Source organism: Phocoena sinus, chromosome 3 (assembly GCF_008692025.1).
Source record: "Phocoena sinus isolate mPhoSin1 chromosome 3, mPhoSin1.pri, whole genome shotgun sequence".
Classification (NCBI taxonomy): domain Eukaryota; kingdom Metazoa; phylum Chordata; class Mammalia; order Artiodactyla; family Phocoenidae; genus Phocoena; species Phocoena sinus.
This window is the reverse complement of record NC_045765.1, coordinates 121,349,804-121,367,529: the sequence shown is the minus strand read 5'-3', so window position 1 is coordinate 121,367,529 and position 17,726 is coordinate 121,349,804. Positions and strand designations below refer to the sequence as shown.

General features: G+C 38.6%; 2 protein-coding genes across 3 annotated transcripts in view; both read right to left on the bottom strand.

Moving 5' to 3' along the window:
* Window positions 1-17,726, bottom strand: part of CENPK (centromere protein K) — a 332,401-nt gene that overhangs the window by 173,135 nt on the left and 141,540 nt on the right. The gene's annotated exons all lie outside the window — the stretch shown is intronic.
* ADAMTS6 (ADAM metallopeptidase with thrombospondin type 1 motif 6) overlaps window positions 1-17,726 on the bottom strand; it is a 279,851-nt gene that overhangs the window by 173,135 nt on the left and 88,990 nt on the right. The gene's annotated exons all lie outside the window — the stretch shown is intronic.

The window sequence follows — 17,726 nt, the reverse complement described above, 5'->3', positions numbered from 1 at the left end:
TCCACAACAAGAGAGGCCACTGCAATGAGAAGCCCGCGTACCGCAACGAAGAGCAGCCCCCGCTCACCGCTACTACAGAAAGCCTGTGCGCAAGCAACGAAGACCCAACGCAGCCCAGAATAAAATATAAATAATTAATTTTTAAAAATAAAAATAAACTAGGGCAATACAGCAATGGAATAAAATTGATATCACATAGTTTTCCCAGTTGTATACCAGCAATTTAGTGTGGTTAAAACACAAATATTTTACAAACAGCTAAATAAATAGCTAAATAGAAGGCTTTGCTAATGATGGTCAGATACTTATTCTAATGCTGTACTATATTATAACTCAATACAAAAGATGGAATCCATAATGTTGCATATTTTAAAATATATTACATTTAGAATGCTAAACAGTATTGATGTGGACATTTATTTTTAGTATTTTTATAATATCTTTGTAAACTAATCTCTAAAATCAAAAGTATTCAAAGTTCTAAAGTGAGAATAAAGTTAAAAAGACTGAACATTTTTATTTGCCTACAATTTATGCTACAAATGAAAGAGTTTCAGGAAAAAATTTCACCAACTAAATGAAAATCCAGGTGGTAAGTTTTTTTTTTTAATTGTATATAAATAATGGTTAGTCCATAGTACTAGAGGAAGGCGTTAATACTTAATTCCATTCTTGTTCATCAGATCGAAACTTATTTTCAAGAAAACAAATATACCAGCATACCACTGGTTATTCTCATTAAAATCCCTAGAGACTCCCTTTGCCTATTTTTGATTTCAAAATCTTCATCTTGTTCACTTTACATTTGAGAAAAGGGATTTCTTCTCCTCTTGCATACCATTCTCTTCTTTTTTTTTTTTTTTTTTTTTTTTGCGGTACACGGGCCTCTCACTGTTGTGGCCTCTCCCGCTGCGGAGCACAGGCTCCGGATGCGCAGGCCCAGCGGCCATGGCTCACGGGCCCAGCCGCTCCGCGGCACGCGGGATCCTCCCGGACCAGGGCACGAACCCGCGCCCTCTGCACCGGCAGGCGGACTCTCAACCACTGCGCCACCAGGGAAGCCCTACCATTCTCTTCTGACCATTCACATATTCATCCCCTCTCTTCTCTTGTAATTGGAAACCACAGGATTGCAGTATCTGGTACACTCTTGAATATAAGATAGAGAGGGTACTTGGTGTACTTACCAAAACACCAGAAAGTATATTCTGGATGTCCACAACCAATTATCTTGTGATTATATGTGTAATGCCTGTGACATTACATGGACAGAACCCCATACCAACAAAATGTAAAAAAAAGGCTTCTCATGGGTAATGCAGATTTAAATGTTTAAACGGAGCCTACTTCCAAATCCTCAATTTCCATATGTACCCGTTCCTAAAATTGATTTGCCTGAGGATGCACCTGCAAGTCACCAGTATTCTGTCCCTCTTTCGACTTTCACAATCAGCCTGTTTCTACTTTACAAAAAAGAAAGCATACTTCTCACCCATCCCAAACCTTGCTATGGTGCCTTGTTCCCCACCCAACCCTGTGGGTAAAAGTCTCCAGAGCATAATGCAAAGGGATAATTCAAGAGTGCATTGGGGGAAAACCAAGATGGTGGATGAGTAGGAGGACGTGGAGTTCATCTCTCTCCACAAATGCATTAAGAATACATCTACGGATGGAACAATTCTCACAGAACACCGGCTGGACACTAGCAGAAGACCTTGGACACTGGAAAGGACAAGAAAGATCCCCGCACAACTGGGTAGGATGAAAGAAAGAAGGGAAAAAGAAGAGGAGAGGCAGCGGAACGGGATCTGTACACCTGGGGGGAGCTAAAGCAGAGGAGAGGTTCCCGCATCCGGGGAAATCCCCTCACTGACGGGGAAATCAGTTGGGACAGAAGGGGAGCATCTGAGGCTGTTGGAGGAGGATGAAACGGCTTGTCTGTGACAGATAGGACAGAGTGAGAACTACACAGCTGGTCCGTGCCACAGCCCTGTGCGCCCCAGCCTGGGACGTGTGTCTGCTGGTGCACACGGGGGGCTGGGGGAGGCGTTAAGAGCTGGAACATGCGGACTGAAGAGCAAATCTGGGGGCAAAGCTGCTGTTGACTGGGAGGAGACAGCCTGAGGGGACAGGAGGGAGGAAATCGCAACCAGGAATGCTTGTGGAGGAAGCCCAGACTGCCACAGAAGCAAGGTGCCACTGTTGACTGATGTGCAGGGGGTGGAGCCACCATTGCAGCCTCTCTCTTCCCACGCGCCGGCCACCTGTCCCGCCACGCACAAAGAAAAGCCCCCAACAGGGCTGGCCTTCTCATGCCTGCCACCAGGCACTACAAAAGGCCCCCACCAGAGCTGACCTTCTCGCGCCAGCCGCCAGGCACTAGGAAACGCTCCCACTAGGGCCAGATCTCTTGTGCTTGTGGCCACCGGCTTTCCCGTGCACCTGTCGCCACCGGGGCCCCCGTGACCCAGGAAGTCGTGCCACCTCTGAGCCCTGTCCTCACCGGGGCAGACCCGAATGCTCCAGGGCAGCCTTTGGAGCAGACTTCTGTGCGTAGCCCACATACAGAGGTGGGGCTAAAACCACAGCTGAGCCCCAGGGGCGGAGCAACTAAGGAAGAGGAACAAATGAAGCACCGGACAAAGGATCAGTCTCCAAAATATACAGACAGCTCATGCAGCTCAAAATCAAAAAAACAAACGACGCAGTTAAAAAATGGGCAGAAGACCTAAATAGACATTTCTCCAAGGAAGACATACAGATGGCCAAGAGGCACATAAAAAGATGCTCAACATCACTAATTATTAGAGAAATGTAAATCAAAACTACAATAGATATCACCTCACACCAGTGAGAATGGCCATCATCACAAAAACCACAAACAATAAATGCTGGAGAGGGTGTGGAGAAAAGGGAACCCTCTTGCACTGTTGGTGGGAATGTAAATTGATACAGCCACTAGGGAGAACAGTATGGAGGTTCCACAAAAAACTAAAAATAGAACTACCATATGACCCAGCAATCCCACTACTGGGCATATACCCAGAGAAAACCATAGTTCAAAAAGACACATGCACCCCAATGTTCACTTCAGCACTATTTACAATAGCCAGGACATGGAAGCAACCTAAGTGTCCATCGACAGATGAATGGATAAAGAAGATGTGGCACATATATACAATGGAATATTACTCAGCCATAAAAAGGAACAAATTGGGTCATTTGTAGAGATGTGGATGGACCTAGAGACTGTCATACAGAATAAAGTAAGTCAGAAAGAGAAAAACAAACATTGTATATTAACGCATATATGGGGAATCTGAAAACATTGGTATAGACCATCTTATTTACAAAGCAGAAATACAGACACAGACGTAGAGAACAAACGTATGGATGCCAAGGGGGAAGGAGGGGTGTGTGATGAATTGGGAGACATATATATACTATTGATACTATGTATAAAATAGATAACTAATGAGAACCTACTGTATAGCACAGGGAACTCTACTCAGTGCTCTGTGGCGACCTAAATGGGAAGGAAATCCAAAAAAGAGGGGATACCTGTATACGTATAGCTGATTCACTTTGCTGTACAATAGAAACTAACACAACATTGTAAAGCAACTATACTCCACTAAAAATTAAAAAAAAAAAAAAAGAATGCATTGATCCTGGAGGATAATCCTTTATGAGCAAAGCAAGAAAAATTGAAGGGGATGACACTTGTTTTATCCTGGGAAGACCTGGGTTCTGTCAGTATGATTGTTTATAAAACAATCTATATACCTATCTCATATTTAGAATTCAGAAGTGAGACGGTTGTCATGGAGTGTATTAACAGGTTGATTTGACCTAAAAAATGAAGTCAGGCTTGTTATTGACTGATAGTAAGTCTGACTTAGCTAAGTAGTTTGGCAACAAGGAATGATTTAGCCAGTCAGATTTTATGCAGACATTTTTCATGATTGAATGAAATAGGCAGCTCCAACGTTTTGACAAAATTTATTTAAAGCATATACACAATATATAATATGTTTTTAGCTATAGTCTCTGTAGCTACTTAAACTTGTGATAAAAAGTATTTTATTTTACTTATTTTTTTCTTTTCAACTCACTGCTTTTATTTATTTATTCATTAACATCTTTATTGGAGTATAATTGCTTTACAATGTTGTGTTAGTTTCTGCTGTATAACGAAGTGAATCAGCTATATACATACATATATCCCCATATCCCCTCCCTCTTGAGCCTCCCTCCCCCACTCCCTATCCCACCCCTCTAGGTCATCACAAAGCGTCAAGCTGATCTCCCTGTGCTATGCAGCAGCTTCCCACTAGCCACACATTTTACATTTGGTAGTGTATGTATGTCAATGCTACTCTCTCACTTTGTCCCAGCTTCCCCTCCCCACCCCCCCACCCCACCCCGTGACCTCAAGTCCGTTCTCTAGGCCTGCATCTTTATTCCTGCCCTGCCACTAGTTTCATCAGTACCATTGATAAAAAGTATTTTAGATATCAGCTTTAATATATACAAAGTGGTACATCATTTAAAAAAATTATTTTAGGAGGCAAATTAAGCCAAAAATTTGAAAAGCACAGATAAATACAACTTATTTCCACCTCAAAGCAGTCCTTTCTCATCTCCTTTCCTTGTTCTCATTTTGCCTACACCCTTATATTATACTCATGATGAATATTATTTCATTCTGTCACGACTGCAAAATACCTACACAAAGGCTAAAGCCACCAACAAATAATACAAGCTAAAGCATCTTAGACTAGGATAATTCTATTTGCATTTTCTTCAGCTTTCTCCAATCCTCTAATATGCCTATAGAGTTCTCCATAAGCCATTCTATAGGGAAAAGACGGGATTTCCTAGTGGCTTCTTCATTCAGTTCACACTGTATCCTTCTCTATTCTATATTCACAGAGAGCAGTTATGATCTATGCTTCACCTTTAATACCAAGTACTAAAGAGCAACATTTTTACATTCATTCTTTCTTATACAGATGTACTGAGCATTTATCACATGCCCAGGTATAGTGCCATATACTAGAACCTAAAGATGAATCAGTAAGTTGTAGTCTATTTGGGAAAAGACACATAAGCAGATAAGTTACAAAATAATGTGAAAAGATGATTAAATAAAATAAATGTAAAAAAAGTTAAACTTAACACAACAGAGCCAATACTTATTAGCTATTATAATTATTATCACAGTCAAGTTATATACAAAATACTATGGAAGTACAGATGAAGGAATGATTCTACAATAGGAAACTAGGAAACAGATTCATATATAACATAACATCTGAAACAGATTTTAAAGGCGTAGCCAGATAAAATAAAAAAGGAAAGGGTATGGCATATATGGGGAACTATGAAAAGTTCAGACAGGCTGAAACATTGAACATATAGGGTAAAATAGCAGAATACAAACTTGGAGAGTTGGTGTGGGAAGGAGGGCTATTAACTACCTTGAATGCCAAACCAGGTTTGTTTTTTCCTACAGGCAAAAGAAACTTAGAAAATAAGTTTGCATAGTAGGAAAGGTTTTTTTTTTAAGTATGTTTATATGAATGTGTATACAGATTAAGTCTGTACACAGATAAATGTCTGGGAGCTTAACGGTGGGTAGGTGAGAAGGAGGTGGGAGAGTAGGGAGAATATAATGATTTCTACTCTATTATATAAATTTATATACAGCTAATGTTTAATCAGAAAGCGTTCCACCTATGCTGGCCTCTGATAATCAACACAGAGATAGTTTATAGCTAGTCTAATTAATGTTTAATAAATGTTGAAAATGTGTTTTTCATTGAAGACAAAAATTAATGGTGTTCCAGATCTGTAGGTTTGCCAAAAGATTTCAGAAGCACTCTACTGCTCTTTATGAACACTTACAAGAATTCAGCAAACATTGTAGGCTTACAATACACTTAGGTAAAGCTTCTGAGACTTGTGTGTCCGCTCTTTGGTTTGGAAGATCATGGTGCCAGCTGACAACTATAAGGGTAACAGAATTCTGTCCCTAAAATATGTTCACGCCACACACTGAGTGCATTTTTTTCACGCAAAGTATTGTCAGAGCACCGAAATTACAACTGAAATGTCATCCAACTTATAAAATAAGGAGTATGAACTATTTTGTGCCTCCTTGTTTATTTAATAAATATTTGTATGTTTAATGAAATTTGATCTAAAACTCGCCTTCATTACAATAGATAACAACACTCACTCACCAAACCCTCAGAGTATGCCTGATCATATTCACTTAGGTCAATTTGAAACAATAAAAATTCCTGATTGATGGAAGGAAGAGGTGATACAGTAATAAGAAAAATATTTTACATGTAGCTATATCTATCATGATACATACTTCTAAAAGACTACATTGAATTTCCACTTCAACACAGAATTGATTAACACAAATATTTTTCCATTCCTTGATTGTATGTGCTTGTTCAACATTGTGTTATCTGTACATAACAAAATGTTCAGCGTAAGTGCAAGGTAATCATTTGAGACATTTTTTAAAATTAAAAATTGCTTTAATTCCGTTACTTCCATACTTTTTATAAACTTATTCTTTCACATTTTACCTTTTTAAATGTGTTTTTTATGTTATTTCATATTCCATCCATTTTCTCATAACTATTTTTCCTTCTTTTTCATGCATATATTTCTGAATCTTTCCTTTCCTACAAATATTCTCTTTGCCCCATATTTCTACAGATGATAAGAATCTTGGTGAGTATCTAATTCAAGCTATACTACGCTTAAACCAGGACTTCTCAAATTAGGCCAAGGATGAACCAGCTTATTTCAGCTTCTATATATATCCCTCAATCTTCTCACATCTAACCTCTAAACATCATTTTTCCACATTATGCCATGATAATCCTCACAAACTTCACACTGCACCCATTTCTTTCTCGTGATTTTCTCATTTTTACCTCGCATCAAATTCACTCTATACTCTATCAACTCTTCTCCTGCCATACTATGGTTTTGCCTTATTTTCCTCCAAACCTGAGCCACTTCGGGAAAAACTGCCAAGAAAAAAAGTGCAAGGAATCTTGCTTTAACCCAAAAGATATAATCTGTGTGCTTTTAGGATTTACCTTGCTGCCACATAAATTGAAGAAAGAAGAGACAGAGGAAAGGAGTTTCCCATTACCCACTCTCAGCACCCTTTAAAACAAATCGTCTCTACTAAATCTTGACCAACCCAGATGTGGCAGGAGCACCAAAACTTGGGCCCTTTGGTCTAAACTACAGGCTAGGCTAATAAGTACACTGGCATCCTAAGTAGTGAGAGAAAAGCTGAAATATGATTTTAAAAGGTTCTCTGGATTCTGAAAAACAGCACTTTATCACTGTGGTACTTTTTTCTTTGTTTTGTTTTCATGAAAGAATAATAAAGGGCTCAGTCAAGGCAGGTGAAAAAGAGCTAAGAAACATGATCATGGGGATTCTATGTAAAGCCAGATACATAAAGGAAATCAGGGTTCCTTTTGGGTGAGTAGATGAATGCATACATTGTCATTTCCTTACCCTAAATTCATATGGTTGAATTTTGAGCAAGATCAAAACCAGAGTTGGCTAAATATGTTCCTATAACATTGGTATACTTTTCTGCTGTGGATACTTTCAGCTATTAAATCTCCTAATCACTTTGGCTAGGCATGGCTATCAGAAGAAACTGACCAAAATACACGATGAAGCTCCATTTTAAGGTCTGCAAAATATAGCACTACCTTACAATGATGAAATACCTAGATGGGTTCTTCAAACCTTTTCCAAAAACTACATTCCATTCTTATGTAAGAGAAATGATCATTGCAAAGAAGCATTCCTTTCAAAGATTTACTTTTGAAAATGGAATGAGTTAAAATCTAAACTTTGAGTCTCATTTGTTTAACACTGAGTAACAGACTAACTTCCAAACAGAATGTCCTATGTACTGTGCTGTCTCATTTTGTTCTCTTAGATGTGGTGGTGAGAGCCAAGTGATAGTGACACAGCACTTTTCAGCTTTCTTTACATGTACTGATATAAAACACGACCTCAGTTCTAAAGACAATTGTAATAAAATAATGAGAAAAATGATTTTAACCCAATATGTGTGAGAATGTACACTACTTTTTATGATAAATGAAAAAGATTATAAGACCACCTGCCTTAGTTTGGGCTGCTATAACAGAATGTCACAGACTGGGTGGCTTAAATGACAGGTATTTATTTCTCATAGTTTTGGAGGCTGGGAATTCCAACATCAAGGTGGCCAAAGATTCACTGTCTGGTGAGAGCCCACTTCCTAGCTTGTGCACAGCTGGCTTTTCCTTGTGTGTGCACATGGCCTTTGACTGGTGCTTGCTCATGAAGAGAGAGAAAGCTCTGGTGTCTTTTCCTCTTCTTATAAGGGCACTAATAGCATCATGAGGACTCTACCCTCATGACCTCAACTAAATCTAATTACTTCACAAAGGCCTCACTCCCAAATACCATCACACTGGAGATTAGGACTTAAACATTGGAATTGGGGGGGTGGGAGGGGACAAATGTTCACTCCATAACATTTGACTCCTACCCCCCCGATTCACGTACAAATTCACGTCCTTCTCACGTACAAAATACATTCATTCTATCCCAACAGCCTCAAAAGTCTTAATTCATTCCAGTACCAACTCTAAAGTCCAGAGTCTTACCTAAGTATCATCTAAATCAGATATGGGTGAGACTCTATGTATAACTCATCCTGAGGCGAAATTCCTTTTCAGTTGTGAACTTTTGAAACCAGAAAAGCTATGTTTCCAAATGGAGGATTAGGCATAGAATAAATGTTCCCATCCCAAAAGGGAGAAATCAGAAGGAAGAAAGGGGTGATGGGTCCCAAATAAGTCCAAAACCTAGCAAGGTAAATGCCATTAAATCTTAAGGCTTGAGAATAATCCTCTTTGGTATGACGTTCTCCCCTCTAGAACCACTGGGGTGGTGGCATCACCCCATGGCTTTATGAGGTGGCCTCTCCCCTTCAGCTTGGCAGAGGCTGCCCACCTGGTTTTACCCACTCTGCTTCTATGAGGGCCCTCCCATGCAGCTCTGCAGGGCAATGGCCCTGCCCTTTGAAACCAGGGTAGAAGTAGTCTTGCCTCCCAGGCTGCACAGTCCGGGGCTGTGGTGGGAGTAGTAGCCCTGCTGATCTCTGAATTGTCTTTGGGGTCCTTCTTCCCTTTTCTTAAAGGATAATGCATGTTCACAGCCTTCCTTCATTACATCCTATTTTCTCTGTTTCCTTTTGTCCCAGCTGGCAGTGTTTTTCCTGGTATGATCCCATCTCTATTCCTGACTGTTTAGATGGCTGATTAGGTCTGTAGTTCATATCCACACTACTCTCCCTATTAAATGGTCAGTCAGCCACACATTTAGTGTTCTCTTTTGAACACACTTCCTCACTTTTTGCAATTTGGATAGGATGAGGATTTTCCAAATCTTAAAGTGCCAGTTCCTTTTTAGCTTAATAATTCCTTCTTCATTTCTCTCTTCTTGCATTTTGCTATAAGCGGTCAGGAGGAACCAAGGGCCTCCTTCAATGCTTTGCTTAGAAATTTCCTCAGCTAAATATCCAATTTCATTGCTCACAAGTTCTACCTTCCACAAAATACTAGAACACAAACATAATTTGGCCAAGTTTTTTGCCACTTTATGACAAGGTTCAACAAGGTTCACCTTTTCTCCATTGTCCAGTAACCCTCATTTCTGACAGAGATATCGCCAAAATGGTCTTTCTATCTGTATTTTTATCAACATTCTGCTCATGATTATTTGTGTATTCTCTAAGAACATGGAAGCTTTTTCTACAACTCTCCTCTTTTCTTTCTGAGCTCTCACCAGAATCGTCTTTAAAAAGTCCCCTCACAGCAATCTTAGGTTCTTCTAGCGGGCATCTCAAAACTTTTTCAGTCTCTACTAACTATCCAGTTTCAAACCTTCCACGCTTCTAAGTATTTGTTACAGGAGTACCCCACTTCTCAGTACCAATTGCTGAATTAGTCAACTTGGGCTGCTATAACAAAACACCATAGACTGGGTGGCTTAATAACAAATATTGATTTCTCATATTTCTGGAACTACGAAGTCCAAGATGAAGGTGCTGGCAGATCCTTTGTCTGGTGAAGGCCCTCTTGCTCACTTGCAGACAGCCACCTCTTTGCTGTACCCTCACACGGCAGAGAGAGAGGGGGGTTCTGGTCTTGTTGTCTTCTTATAGGGGCACCAATTCCATCATGGGGGCTCTATCCTCAAAACCTCATCTAAATCTAATTACTCCTGAAGGTCTTAACCTCCTAATACTATAACATTGGGGGTTAAGACTATAACATTGGGGGTTAAGATTTTAACATATGCATTTTAGGCAACCACATTCAGTCCACAACACTACTTTAAACAGCAAATTTGATTCACTTTATGAACTTCACAAGTTACATTTTTTGTAATACGCATCTCTTTATCCAAATGACATTAATTATCTTGGAAAAGTTACTTGCTGATATTTTTGAACCCTTAAAACCCAAGACCACCCATATGTATATTATCTGATGAAGTAACATATTTATTATTATTATGTGACTATATTATATAATACTTCTCAAAGATATGTCAGGGTTATTTGCTTAATAAATATTAGATATATTTAGCTACTAATTCTTGTCTTATGTCAGAGGCTACCAGTGTTTCTGCTCATGGAATGAATTAAAGATTTACCATAGATTGTAAAACATAGCCCTGGCTATTCACAGGATAATATGAATTCTCCATTCATCCTACTAGGGTTTTTCTATTGGGAAGCATAGAGATAGTTAGCAAAGAATGCCTTTGCCCTTGCAAAACTGTCCCAAGCCATTGCAAAATGTTGATCTGACAAGACTGAAATTTTCGTATCTAAGTTATAAAAGCCTACCAACACAGGATGTTCATTCCTTTACGATCATCAGTAGCCTCAATTCAACAGATTATCATTTTTGTCCTCTGGGCCTATCTGCAATAGTATTTCAATCCTTTTCCATCTCCTGGTTAACTGATTAACTTTCTCCTTGATTGTTTTGTCACTAAATCATGATATATTCTTTACAATGAATAAATTGTTTCTATATTTCTACACATTCACCAAAATGGGATATTACGTTGTTTGCATCCTGTCTTTTAGCTAACAATATATTTTGAGCATCTTTCTATGTCAGTAGAGAAATATGCTCATCATTTTAATGACTTTATCAAATTCTACTGTAACAAAATTTAAACAATGCCCTATTGTTGAAAACTTAAATGGTTTCCAAGTTTTCACTGATATAAACTTAATCACAATGAAACATCACTATAATTTTGCACATTCATCTGATAATATTTTCATATTAAAATCCTAGAAGAGAAACACATTTAAGGATTATCATTCACATTGTAATGATCTCACCACTGCCCACTTCAATAACCTTATGTCCACCTCTCTCCCCTCTCTGCAATCTCAAGTAGCATTTACCTTCTTTTGGTTTCCTGAACATACCATATTTCCTTCCATTTCATGAACTTTGACCTTACTCTTACCTCTATCTGAAACACTTTTCTACCAACCCTACTCTCTTTGCTAGGTTACTCCTACTAATCTTTCAGATTCCTAGTCAATGCACTTCCTCAAGGAAGTCTTCCATGACTAGATGAGGTTCCCCTAATCAATACTTGTCGAACTCCCTACATTTTTCCTTCATAGCTCTTATCAGACTGGTACTTTCATGTATGTGTCTTTCCCACTAGACTGCAAATTCTTTGAGATTAGGGACTGGGCTGTTTTGCTCACTACTGTATCCCAGCACCCAGCACAATGCCTGGAGCACAATAGGTATTCAGTGTTTATAGAATTAATGCCCTCTAGAAAAGTTATATCAATTTATTCTACCACAATCCTATTTCCTGATACCCTTGTCACCAGTTAATGAGAAGAAAGTTATTTTAAGGTATTTAAACAAGGTTAAATAATGAAGTTCTTTTCTTTTTTTTTTTATAAATGTATGTATTTATTTATTTATTTTTGACTGTGTTGGGTCTTCGTTGCTACACGCGGGCTTTCTCTGGTTGCGGCGAGCAGGGGCCACTCTTCATTGCGGTTCCCGGGCTTCTCACTGTGGTGGCTTCTCTTGTTGCGGAGCACGGGCTCGAGGCGCGCGGGCTTCAATAGTTGTGGCTCGCAGTAGTTGTGGCTCGCAGGCTCCGTAGTTGTGACTCGCGGGATCTAGAGCGCAGGCTCAGTAGTTGTGGTGCATGGGCTTAGTTGCTCCATGGCATATGGGATCTTCCCGGACCAGGGCTCGAACCCGTGTTTCACTGCATTGGCAGGCGGATTCTTAACCACTGCGCCACCAGGGAAGCCCAAATGAAGCTCTTGTGTGTTTGTCAGGGAAGCAGAATTTTTTTAAAGGTACATTTAATATAGCATTGTCTTGGTAAGTAGATAATGGAATAAGTTTGATTCATTAAAAATTTATCTGCTAAAAGATTCTCTCATATTAACAAATTTAAAAACTAAACCACTTTTACAACAAATATTTACTGAGAGCTTACCATGTGTTGGAATAAGGAAAAACACGGACAGGACTAACTTACTCTTCATCTGAAGATGCTTAGAAACTTTTCTAAGATCAGTAAAGGTTTAATCAGGCATCATTAGAAAGAGAAAATCTTTTCACTCTTTTACACCACTGGAGTACAATTTATTGGACTCAACTTTATTCATTTTAGTTATTTTTGTGCCCTCCTTTTCCTTTGTTCTTTCACAAGAACTGGATAACCTTTTCTCAGGGTAGCTGTATTCATCTTTTGAGCTCCAACTCTACTTATAACACCCTAATTTATATCCTTAAGTATCCCTTGTTGGGGTGAATGCAAATATCTTTTATCCAACTCTACCTTATATGTAGCTTATTATTCCTAAAGCATAACTCTGCTCATGCCATTCTCCCACTCAAAAATTCAACTCTCTCCAAAAGTCTAAACACTGTAGCTTGGAGTTCAAGAACCCTCAAAAATCTCAATTTACCTTTCTAGAATTATCTTTTACTTCTCCCTATATTTGTCTTTTATTCTAGCTAAATTTGACTGGTGGTGCAGTGGCTAAGAATCCGCCTGACAATTCAGGGGACACAGGTTCAATCCCTGGTCTGGGAAGATCCCACATGTCACACAGCAACTAAGCCCGTGAGCCACAACTATTGAGCCTGTGCTCTAGAGCCCGTGAGCCACAACTACTGAGCCTGCACACCACAACTACTGAAACTTGTGTGCCCTAGAGCCCACGTGCCACAACTACTGGGCTCACGTGCCGCAACTACTGAAGCCTGCATGCCTAGAGCCCATGCTCTGCAACAAGAGAAGCCACCGCAATGAGAAGCCCATGTACCACAACAAAGAGTAGCCCCCGCTTGCTGCAACTACAGAAAGCCTGCGTGCAGCAATGAAGACCCAACACAGCCAAAAAAAAAAAAGAAATTGGCTATATACTCACCATTGTCTAAAAAGGCCCTCATCTTTCTCACATCCCACACTTTGATCATGCAAATCCTCCTCCATTTATACTGTGAAATTCTAGACATCATTTAGGCTCAGTTCCAATATCTCATCCTTCATTATGCCTGAATTGACCTATTCCTTCTCTAATTTTTACAGCATTCTGTGTTTCACAGTGTTGTTTTATACCACAGTTTCTTGTATAAACTTCATTTTCCTCCCAAATGCTCTCATCGGTATTTAGGGGATATAATAAAATCTGCCCACCCCCCAAAAAAAAAGAGAGAGAGAAAGAGAACAAAATATAATGACTATGAGCGTTTGATGGGTTTCTTATCCTTGGGATATTTATATTTCTCATTGTAAAATTATTAAATGGTCCTCAGATTATGAATAAGCTTTTCATGTAGTTTAGCAACAAAGAAGAAAAGTGCTGATTATGTTAATTTGTACAGTTTAGTCCACTGTCAGGCCTATTTGTCACTGTAAATTAATAGTGAATAGTGAATAGTGAATGGGGCATTTTTATTCCATATAGATCAGTTTCAAAAGTTTGGTTAATTGTATGTCTTTAAAAGTGGATTTAAATGATAACAAAAATCAGATTTTTAAATCTCTATGGTTAAGGGCCAGGTTCTAGAGTATACTAAATTCACCTAATTAATAAATGCTACCCTGAGTTATATATTTTCTTCTTTAGGGAGTAAATAAGAATCTCAATATTCCCTCACAGCTGTAGGAACAAACACATCATGTACTTTTAATATTAAAATATTTTCAACCATCACAGCACCTAGAACAAAAATGGATGAGATTGTTGAATAAAAAAAAGGTTCGTTTTCTAAAAAGAATAAAATAATTAATAGGTTGCTCTTTGGTTAGAAAACAAATTACCTGCCTATAAAAAAATACAGGGCTTCCCTGGTGGCGCAGTGGTTGAGAGTCCGCCTGCCGATGCAGGGGACGTGGGCTCGTGCCCCGGTCCGGGAAGATCCCACATGCCGCGGAGCGGCTAGGCTCGTGAGCCATGGCCGCTGAGCCTGCGCGTCCGGAGCCTGTGCTCCACAACGGGAGAGAGGCCACAACAGTGAGAGGCCCGCGTACCGCAAAAAAAAAAAAAAAAAAAAAAAAAAGCTTCATTTAGTATTAAAAATTAATTTTGACATCACATAGACTGGAAATGCTTTATAAACAATGTAAAATTGATCAGTCCATTTTATATTATTTATAATATAAGGACAGTTTATACAAATAATTTTACACACTTACTACATATAAAAAGTTTTTCTTTCTAAATTTTTACTGTAGCATCCTTTTAGTTTTACAGAACATGGTAGACCACAAGAGCTCTTTGCCTTAAAATAAAGTACATAGCGTATTTTGTCTTTTTCCTCAAAAACCTCAAAACCAAAGAAGCTATTTAAAGCAAAAAAAAGGAAAAACATAATATACATGTAACGCACTGCTCAACAGGGAGAAGAATTTTTCTATTGTTAGTATACGGGTCTTTTAAAGTTAGCCACAAGCAACCAATAGTCTAGTTCTGTTTGTCAGTACTTTAGTAGTTGATTTGCAAAGATAAATAATTTTTATTTGTGGTCAGTAAACTATTTAACAACATTGATTTTGAAAGACTGACTGTGTTTCCAAAATGCATATGAACAGGCTGCTCTTAGAAAAAAACACCACCACAGCATCCTAACATTTGTAAATATGTATATAAAATAGAAATATAACTTAAAACTTCAACATAATCATTTCTCTCTTTTATTGATATTCACCATCAAACCAATGAACAGTTGTCGTTTGTATTCTAAAACATGGTCTAGTTAAAGAAAGTGGGGAAAGAGGTCATATTGACTATCCTTCTGATTTAATGAAACATCATACTACACTGTCTTATTAACAGAATTGATTATAACTTGAATTACGTTACCTCTATCAAGTCAACAAGACATATTTTCCATAAGGACTGATCATAAGTCAGAATTAACCGTTAATTTTCCTCAGTCAGAAAAAGAGAATGGGGCTTCCCTGGTGGCGCAGTGGTTGAGAGTCCGCCTGCCGATGCAGGGGACGCCGGTTCGTGTCCTGGTCTGGGAGGATCCCCCATGCCGCGGAGCGGCTGGGCCCATGAGCCATGGCCACTGAGCCTGCGCGTCCGGAGCTTGTGCTCCGCAACCGGAGGGGCCACAGCAGCGAGAGGCCCGCGTATCGCCAAAAAAAAAAAAAAAAAAGAAAAAGAGAATGAAAAAAGTGCAGGTTTACTTAATGAGCTACTATGATCATAAATGCCTCAAATGCCCTTTGAGCAGTCTGATGTAATCACTTAGAATCCACAGTGTTGCAAAAGATTTCACATGTCCCATAGTCACTGATTTTAACATTCTATGTGTAAAAATTTCCTAACTAAATTACCTAACTAAATCCTTCATGACACAGGTTAAATTGATTTCTTGTTTGACCTTCAGTGAAGATTGAGACCATCTGTTCTCCATCCTTTACACATAAATACCTCTAAGTCTTCTCTAAAATAATAATCCCTGATACTTTAAAATTTTTCTTTTAGGTTTCTTTTTCAACCCTTTAATCATCTTTGTGGTCCTCCTCTGAACTTCCTCCAAGTTCTCCATGTCCTTCTTTAGCAGTAGAGCCCAGAACTAGAAATAATGCTCTCAAAAGGGTCTGACCAGTGGCAAGTACAATGGGAAAATAATCTCAAGTTTCCCACATTCTTGATTTTTATTTATATGACCTTACATTGTGTTTGCTTTTACCACAACACTACATTGTTAACCCATAATAATCTTATTATTCCTTTATTACTGAGGGGCCTTCCAACTTTACTTAAGTATAGTCAGTTACCCTCTGGAGTTTATGATATTCTTCCCCTCTAATCATATTGCTTCATATCTGTACCCTACCATATTTCTTTATCCTATTTTCTAATCAGTATTCCAATTTGCTGAATTATTTTAGTCTAACACCACTTTCTACTCTGATATAGTAAGGTATTGATGTCTCTTGCCATATTTCTCACCAATTCCAATTTGCAATAATTTATTAAGAATATTAGGGCTTCTCTGATGGCGCAGTGGTTGAGAGTCCGTCTGCCGATGCAGGGGACACGGGTTCGTGCCCGGATCCAGGAAGATCCCACATGCTGCGAAGCGGCTAGGCCTGTGAGCCATGGCCGCTGAGCCTGCGCGTCCGGAGCCTGTGCTCCGCAACGGGAGAGGCCACAACAGTGAGAGGCCCGCGTACAGAAAGAAAAAAAAAAAAAAAAATTAACTATATTAGGAAGATGGGCATAAAGTCAGTGGTTTAAATCAGTGAAATTATTATCCATAAGAGAAACAAATAAAAGAGAATGTATAAAATTGACAAATCAAAAAACTGTCCTAAAAATATTACTTATATACAGAGCACTAACTCTCAGAAGTAACAGCTGGAAAGGAATGGGGCGAGACTATTGCTTATTACCATAATAATACATTATTTTGGTGTTAAAATTTTTCATCGCTTTATTAAAACTTAATCACAAATTCCAAATTTCACATCAGTAAAAACTGCATAATTTAGAAGTAACAATAACTCTTTTATTAAAGATTATAAGCAATTAATAATATTCTACTTTCTGTAGATTCCCACTTAATTGAGTTCACAAAACAGCCACTGAAAGGTGATATTTATAGAATTATAATGTAACTAATAGCAAGCTAGGAACTGCCTTGCAATTTATTCTGAATATTCAACAAGGTTTCCTTGGAGGGTGCCAAACTAAAAAATTATTAGCCCTAATGTAGTTAAGATAAGTGAAGTGTCATGAAACATTCTGTGGCAGGTATGAAGGCCTGTTTGGCTGGTAAATTTTTTCTATCTGCCAATTTAAAGAATCCTTAACCTTTCTTCCAAAACCACTATCCTTTTAGTCTCGTGAGCACTGTAAAAGTAGTCAACTTTTTTTAGAAGAGGTATAAATCAAATTTGAAATCCCTAAAGTGCTCTTGCTGTTTTTTGGCCAAATCTAGTATATTGTCTAGTTTTTTTCTCTTGTTCTTTGCCCCTTACATTGCTTCCAAGACTAAAAATTTTTCTGAGCAAAAGTCCTATTGGCCACTCTTGTGGATTCATCATAACCCAAAGGTGTGTCACAATGCGAT